Source organism: Hyalella azteca, unplaced genomic scaffold (genome assembly GCF_000764305.2).
Source record: "Hyalella azteca isolate HAZT.00-mixed unplaced genomic scaffold, Hazt_2.0.2 contig1311, whole genome shotgun sequence".
Taxonomy (NCBI): domain Eukaryota; kingdom Metazoa; phylum Arthropoda; class Malacostraca; order Amphipoda; family Hyalellidae; genus Hyalella; species Hyalella azteca.
Genome location: NW_025931632.1, coordinates 229,191 through 238,212, shown reverse-complemented (window position 1 = coordinate 238,212; position 9,022 = coordinate 229,191). Strand labels below are relative to the sequence as shown.

General features: G+C 36.3%; 1 long non-coding RNA gene across 1 annotated transcript; it reads left to right on the top strand.

Annotated features, from left to right (window-relative positions):
- Positions 1–1,871: 1,871 nt before the first annotated feature.
- Positions 1,872–3,040, top strand: LOC125178426. Its single transcript, XR_007156891.1, has 3 exons — positions 1,872–1,899; positions 2,053–2,174; positions 3,011–3,040. It is a non-coding gene; the product is annotated as an uncharacterized LOC125178426 (long non-coding RNA).
- Positions 3,041–9,022: the final 5,982 nt, after the last annotated feature.

The window sequence follows — 9,022 nt, the reverse complement described above, 5'->3', positions numbered from 1 at the left end:
ATCACACACCGTACTGCTGTACACACAAACATATATCCGCATCGTGTTGCTGTTGGAATTTGGGTAGACTTGATTTACAGAACTAAAGAAGGCAACATGGCTAATGGATTGAGATGTGCCATTGCCATCAATGCCTTCTAATGAATGGCTGGTTGTGGCAAGTAGGGTACAAACCTGTATGCGAGCATTGGGACTACATTCTGGACATCTTCCCAGCTGGCAAAATAGACACGATCAGTACCTAATAACAATGCACATAAATGGACTATACAAATTAAGTCAATGTGCATAATTACAGAGTGTAATTAGACTATATGATAGCTAAGTTAAGGGGACCATGTCAGTCATAATCTATTTTCTATATTTGGGGAAGGATCATCTCCAAACTTGGTACACATATGTAAAATAAAAAATGATGACTATTTTGTTCCTGTAAATTAAAAAAAATGAAAGAAAATGTGAAATTCATAGAAAACTGCCAAAAAGGGGGATACTCTAAAACAGTTTATAACTGTTGCAAATCACATGCTACAACATCGAGACATGTATCATTCAATGCATAATGACAATATCTAGCAATTGTCAGGCCACTTTTTCAATTTTTTCTTGGTTCTCTTGTTATGATGGTTTTTCTGAAAAATTTCAAATTTTCAAAATTCACCCCCCCATTTTGCAATATATAATGCAAACTAAAACAAAATCGAAAAAATGGCTTGGCAATTGCCAGAGCTTTTTATTACGAATCGAATGGTATATGTCTTATTGCTGCAGCTTCAAAACTCTAGGACTTATAAAGGACAAAACTCAAAGACCCCCCCCCCCACCTCTCCCCCTTGCGGTATCTAGTGAACGCATAAATCAACGTACAGAGATGGTAATGGTACTGTTGGATAGCTCAGAATGTCAGCTTTAAGATGAGACTAAAAACCGGAAAAGCCAAACCCGTCGATTTTGGACCGACACAGTCCCCTTAAATGTGTTAAGTGTTTAACAAGTTAATTTAAATGTGAAAACTCTTGTCATGTGAATTCCATCATTAAAAGTATGTATCAAAGTCTATCTGTGAAGAGTTTTCCATGAGTAACTTCTATAAGAGAAAATTAGTATAGAACCAAAATACTTTGTATGTCCAACAATAACAAGTAATAATTATAGAATTCATTAATAATTGCAGAATATTCTATGTCTAGACTGGCACACAAAACGTTTCTAGAAATAATTGCTTTATGACATATTGCATGTGATAATGTACCAGTTGCGACAAGATGAAATCACATGCCATTTATGACAAATTTGAAGACAAATATGAAGATTATTAATAAGAATCATTCTCTGGTATTCAATCATAATTGCTATGTACTCAAATATTGATATGCACATCACAAAATTTAAATTGCTATGCTTCTACACTAATATAGATAGAAATGTTCTGGACAAAAAATGCTCTCCTAAAATAATGGCTTTGATTTACATGCTGCTGAATTACACATCTATTTCATGATGTTTTCTGTCTCAGTTATATATGCCATATTCAAATGTAGCCAAGTTGTGTGCATCAAAGATTGCCGATGCATTGAGCAGGCGATTGTGTGCTCAAGTAGTTTGAGGCATGTTAATTTTGTTGCAAATGATGAATTTAAGGAATTCCTTTTGAACCTCTATTGCTCTCTACAATTTTGTGTATCCCTCCAGTTCTATTACCATAGCTGCCAAAGTTATAGATCAAAAACTTCAACCTCGGTGATTCATAACTATCATTTCATTTGATGATGATATCCATTACCAAAGAATGCCGTGTAGTGCTGCACCAACTTTCCGATGCTGCAGTCAGGAAGGGGAGATGCCCAGAGCAGAGCCTCACTCAAGCGTCTCCTGGTGGCAGCAAAGTAAAGTCTGAAGGTAAGCCATANTAATATTATTGGAGGTCAGCCCCATATAACTTTTTTGTCTTAATACTCACATGAATCATTAATTTGGTGAACATTATATATACCGTGAGATATCTTGCTCCATAGCCTTGTGTTACCAGTACATTAATGTACTTATTTACAGCCTTAGAAAAGGCTGATCCTCCACCAGCTCTTGAAATTCCTGCTATCTTCATCAAAGAGGAGCCTGAGGATAAAACTGAAGAAGTATCCATCAAAGAGGAGCCATTCTTTTTTGGAAATGAGGTAGTTGGAGCTAAAATGCAAATGTTTAGCAAATAATTTAAAGTGCCTGCACAGATTTTCCTGGTAAAAATTGGCAGAATGCTATTTCTGTAATCAAATATTCAAATTAGGCATCAGGAGACACATCATAACCCAGTATTTAGTATGAAACATAAAGAAATAATAATTATGCATGAAGCTCTCTCATCTTGATTCAATAATTGGTTTGAGGTCATGGAAAATTTTATTTGTAATTGCTCATGGTATATTAAATATATATATATATATATATCTTATTTTGAATCTAAATTCACCATTTTTTCCTGTAGTTTGTATATGAATAAAAAGAATTGTGATGGCCCTTGTTGGCAGGAACCATGCCAAAACTGTCCAAATTTTGCTTTAAAAAAGTTCTTCCTTGCTTGTCAATGAATGAGTAGGAATAGAGCAGAGAATAGCTAAGAATAATATTGGATAACATTCATGCCAATTGATATGAGATTTTAACCCGAGTGATGCAATGGCAATACAAAACAAAAAAAAGCTTTTCTTCAAAATTTATTAATGCCAAGTTGATACAAGGAAAATTTGCTAAAAATGTGCACTTGCTCCTGAAATTGTGACTTATGTTTGAAAGTCCATTTTAATTTGAAAAGAGAAAAGTGAAATATTTGCATTATGGAGCATCAATTTGAGGAGACATGTTATTGCCAGTAATTTGTGAATGCTACCATATTCATGTACTGTTAAGTTAGGGACTTGCAGGGAAGTCTATGAGGAGTTGTATATTATATCATTCTTCATAAAGTACACACATGACTGCAGCCACATCAATATTGTCCTCCACATCCCCCCAGGCTTGTTCAACTGCACATCTCAGCCCTGCACCTGCACTCTCCTCTTGTGTGCCGTGCAAGACAGAAGCTCAAGTTGAGGCTCATGACACCCACCAACTCCTCACAAAACATTTCTGCTCTGTTGTTAAATCAGGTAAATATTGTAATTTCAGCTTTTAATAATTTACACTAGCAATGAATTTTTGAGAAAACTTCCCAAATCTTCCAAATTGCTAATGTTTTGTTTCATTGTCTGGATTTAAGTGTTAAATAGTCCAATTTAATAAATACTTCTAGTGAAACTGGTACATTTTCCTCATACATTTTAATCCTGCAAGTGAAATTTGATTATTTATGATCTTCAGAAATAGATAGCAATGCCTTTGATTTCCCATAAGCAAGGACCAAATCCTTGAAAAGGACATCTAGTTTATGTAGTCTAGGGAGAGGAGGAAATGAGCTTGAATCTGTTACATTCAATATAACATCGTAAGTTCGTAACTCTCTTGAATCTGGAATCTCGTTACCGTAAAATGGGGTTACTTTGACCGGCGGGGTAACTTTGACCACTTTTCGTTTTTTTAACAAAAACACCCAAAACTCAAAAATGATTTGACATAGAAAAATTTTGTCAATGGCCATCAAAGGCCTAATATTGAGGCCACGTAACACAATAGAAAGATTTAAAAAGTTTGCATATCTAATAGGTTAAAAAATTAATAATGTGACCCACGAAAAAGAGCTATTATTTAAAGCCTGTCGGAGTACCCCCTCCAATTTTTTTATTTTTTGGTAAAATAATTCAATGTTTTGATGCATTGTAGTAGAACTCCTCTAGTTACATATGCAAAAGACAAATTTTAGGAAAGTGTCATATTTTGCAAATGGGGGGCGCCGCCCCCCAATGGGGGAACTTTGACCACCTAATCACAGCCGTGATGAGGTAACATTGACCGGCTTGGAAATTTAGTTAAAATATTAAGTTTTGTGACTTTTCTGTTGTGGTTTTATGGTGGGCGGGAAAGGTGAACATGGCATCAAAGGTTAGGCTGAGGAGTTTTAGGTAGTGTTCGAGTGGAAGCAATAGGTTATTAATTTGTATATGAGGATGGTAGAGGTACTGGGTCATGTGAGGTGTTAAGAGGGTGACTATTGATTTGATTATTGCGATTTCCAGGTTTAAGCGTGCATAACAGAACTCATAGACCAGGTTTGATCGCATCCGAGCAGGAATAACGTCCTTATACCTGAAGAAAGAACCAAATTTGAAATTATTTACCAGTAAAACATGCAAATTTATATATGGGGAATATTTAAAACACAGAATCTCTAGTTCTTTGGACATAGTTTCAGAGGCACTACCAAAATAGGGCAATGTGCAATAAATAATTTTCTTACTATCGCATTCAGTCACAGTTTCAGAAAATTTGTTGGATAAGAAGCATTTGATTTTACTATACACAAGGCACAATGGAAAACCATTAAGCTGAAATATATTACGAATGAAATCAAATTCCTAATGCATATTATGGAAAGTAGAACACACCCTATATCCACGGTATATCAAAATTTGAAGACTATTTAATTTGAAACGAAACGAGCAGAAGCTAAAGAAGCTCATACCCAAGCCGGTAAATGTTGGTTTTCAATATACGGAAGTCTGAAAACGACCGCCGGATTTTGTGATTTTGCAATCGAGAAACGACAAGCAATTGTTGGATTCTAATTCCATAGTGAATTTTATTGAAGGATGTTTGAGGTTTAGATAATCAAAGAAGAGGCCCGCATGAGAGGGATGCTTGAAGATCAGAAACGTATCATCAATATACCTATTATAAAAAATCAGTTTAAAATCACTGGGACAATTGGTCAACCAAGAAACTTCATGAAAGCACATGAAATGCTTTCATGAAAGCACATGAAATGCACGTTTTCAATATCAATATGGTGAATTTTCTTGGCGTTTTCTTTACTTTTAAATTAATTATTTATTTCTTGTGTTTCAATACAAGATTTGATAACATTGTGGGAATATGCCTCCTCAAGAGTCCCACTCATCTGAGTAATATTGTTGAAGGTCAGCTCCATCTAACTTTTTTTTCTAATACTGACATGAATCATTAATTTGGTAAACATTATTTTTACTGTGATATATCTTGCTCCCTTGCCTTGTGTTACCAATGCATTAATGTACTTATTTTCCAGCCTTAGAAAAGGTTTACCCTCCACCAGCTCTCGAAATTCCTGCTATCTTCATCAAAGAGGAGCCAGAGGATGAAACTGAAGAAGTACCCATCAGAGAGGAGCCTGAGTATGAAACTGAAAAAGTATACATCAAAGAAGAACCCAGCTTATATGGAAGTGAGGTAGTTGGAGTTGAAATGCAAATGTTTAGTAAAGCATTCGAAGTGCCTGCACAGATTTTCCTGATGAAAATTGGCAGAATGCTATTTCTGTAATCAAATATTCAAATTAGGCATTAGGAGACACAGCATAACCCAGTGTTTAGTCTGAAACCTAAAGAAATAATAATTAAGTATGAAGCTTCATCATCTTGATTCAATGATTGGTTTGAAGTTACGGAAAATTTCATTTGTAATTACTTACTGTTAAGGATTTAGGAACTTGCAGGGAGTATATGAATGATATAATATACATATGATGTATATTATATCATTCTTCATAAAGTACACGCATGACTGCAGCCACATCAATATTGTCCTCCACATCCCCCAGGCTTCTTCAACTGCACATCTCAGCCCTGCACCTGCACTCTCCTCTTGTGTGCCGTGCAAGACAGAAGCTCAAGTTGAGGCTCATGACGCCCACCCAAACTCCTCACAGAACATTTCTGCTCTATTGTTAAATCAGGTGAATATTTGTAATTCCTGTTTTCCGTAATTTACACTACCCAATGAATTATTGAGAGAACTTCCTAAATCTTCCAAATTGCTAATGTTTTGTTTCATTGTCTGGATTTGAGTGGTAAATAGTCAACTTAATAAATACTTCTAGTGAAACTGGTACATTTTCCTGATACATTTTTAATCCTGCAAGTGAAATTTGATTCTTTTTGATCTTCAGAAATAGATTGCAATGCCTTTGATTTCCCGTAAGCAAGGACCAAATCCTTGAAAAAGACATCTAGTTTATGTAGTGTAGGAAGAAGAGGAAATGAGCTTTAATCTGTTACATTCAATATAACAGTAAGTTCGTAACTCTCTTGAATCTGGAATCATGTTAATGAAAGGATTTACAAGGTAATTACATTTATCTCATCTTTTTGATGTTCATTATTATCAACACCACACAGCTTGGGACAAGTATGGATTGTTTGGGCTGCCGACAGTAATTCTTCCATCTTGAAGTTGTCCATGGTCTGCTTGTGATAATATTATATATCCATATTATATATAGCAGAGTAAGTCCTACTCTATGTGGCCCTGAACTATCATCAACAAGGACATGAAAATAGCAGATCAATATTAAGCATTAGAACAGCAAAATACAATTTTGAAATTCAAAAGTTATATTTATCTTAGTAATTCTTAAAATATTGTTTCATAATATAAAATGTGGGGTTGTTGTTGTGGCCAGCTGAGGCATCACTGGCCCTGCCAAGGCTGCAGCCAATGTGCGACTGCTGCTGGATCTCTCTGAAGAGATAACAGTAGCTGCATGCATTGATGTTGATTCTGGTTTTCAAGCTGTTCAGGAAAATGCTTAGACCAGTACGAAGTTGTGACAGCATCTGTCTTGTAGATCTGTGGTATGATGGTTCAGAGGTCCAAATTGGGATGACATGGATTATTGGATGACAGTGGTTTTGTAGGCGTGTTGAAGGTTTAGTTCATGTCATGTACATACGATGCTCGTGAGATGGCTTCTGCTGATATTGAGTTTAGTTTTGTGTGAAGTTTAAGTTTAAGTTAATATTAAATTTTGTGACTTTTCTGTTGTGATTTTATGGTGGGCAGGAAAAGTGAACATGGCATCAAAGGTTAGGCTGAGGAGTTTTGGGTAGTGTTCGAGTGGAAGCAATAGGTTATTAATTTGTATATGAGGATGGTAGAGGTACTGGGTCATGTGAGGTGTCAAGAAGGTGACTGTTGATTTGATTATTGAGATATCCAGGTTTGATGATGCTGAGTAATCCAGATCAGAATGGGTGAAAATTTCCAAATGATTTAAATGTTTGTCACAATTTTTAATGTTTGTTTTGGCAAATCAGGGATTTCAATGAAATCAAACTTGAAGGTCAACAGTTTAATTTGTCTGTTATTATTATATGAGATTATTTTAATCTATATTTTTATCATAAGCATGGCAAAGGTGGGTCAGCACCGGCATCAGGAGAGGCTGCTGGTGGCGCTGACGGTTCTGGAGCGTCCAGCTCGAAGCAACACATCAGGCTTGGGATTTCCCAGCGTGGATTGGTGCCTGCAGGTGGAGGCCAACTGCAGCAGCGCATTGATGTAGAACATCCTGCTTCAGTGCCCGACCACTGCTCTAAATACACCTCTAGTTCAGGGAGTGGACTACTGAAGCACATTAATGCTGAGCATTTGATAGAAAAATCATTTCAATTCTCTGACTGTGAACAATCCTGTACCACTAGAAAATCACTACAAGAGCATATCAACTCCAATCATTTGAGAAGAAGTGAACACCAATGCCAATTCTGTTTGAATTCATGTGCTTCTGATGCTGATCTCAAACAACATATTCTCTTGCATCATCCTCAGAAAAATGCACAGAAAAACCCCAGGGGTAAATACGTGGGTGGTTGCAAGGAAGTCTTGCACAAGCATTGCCTTTCTAAATGTTCACCAATGAAGAAGTTTCGCTGCTCTGAGTATGATTATGCTTGCACCACAAGAGGTGGCTTGAAAAGTCACTTTCTATACAAACATTCAACAGAAAAGCCTTTCCACTGTTCCAAGTGTGATTATGCTTGCCCCAGAAAAGGGCAGTTGGAAAGTCACTTTCTGTCCAAACATTCAACAGAAAAACCTTTCCAGTGTTCCATATGTGATTACGCTTGCACCAGAAAAGGGATCTTGAAAATACATTTCCTTTCAAAGCATTCAACAGAAAAACCTTTCCAGTGTTCCAAGTGTGATTATGCTTGCACCATAAAAAAGAACTTGGAATATCATTTCCTTTCCAAGCATTCAACAGTAAAACCTTTTCAATGCTCTGAGTGTGATTTTGCTTGCACCTTCAAAGTGGGCTTGAAAAGACATTTCCTTTCAAAGCATTCAACAGTAAAACCTTTCCAGTGTTCCAAGTATGATTATGCTTGCACCATGAAAGAGTACTTGAAAAGTCATATGCTTTTCAAATATTCAACAGAAAAACCTTTCCAGTGTTCCAAGTGTGATTATACTTGCACCGCAAAAGGGACTTGAAACGTCACTTTCTACACAAGCATTCAACTGAAAACTCTTTTCATTGCTCCAAGTGTGATTATGCTTGCACCGCAAAAGATAACTTGAAATATCATTTCCATAACAAGCATTCAGCAGAAAAATCTTTTAAATGCTCTGAGTGTGATTTTGCTTGCACCATAAAAGGGAACTTAAAAAGTCATATCCTTTATAAACATTCAACACCATTAACACCAATTCAGACCAATTCAGTGTTCTGAATGTGATTATACTTGCATCACAAAAGCATACTTAAAAACTCATATTCTTTATAAACATTCAACAGTAAAACCTATTCAATGCAGTGAGTGCAATTATGCTTGCATCACAAAACAGGCTTTGAAAAGACATTTTCTTCGGAAGCATTCTACAGAAAAAGCCCTTCTAATGCACCTTTGAGTGTGATGATACATGTATCAAAAGGCATATTTGAACAGCATGTACTCTCCAGGCTCCACCAGAAACCATTTCAGTGACCCAAGTGTGAAGATGCATGTGGATGGAGGGAGCTAGACACAGGAATCAAGTGCATAACATTTGATCTTTTGAGACAACAGGACCAAGCTATGTAGATTACCTAACCCAAGACACCCACTGCCATGAA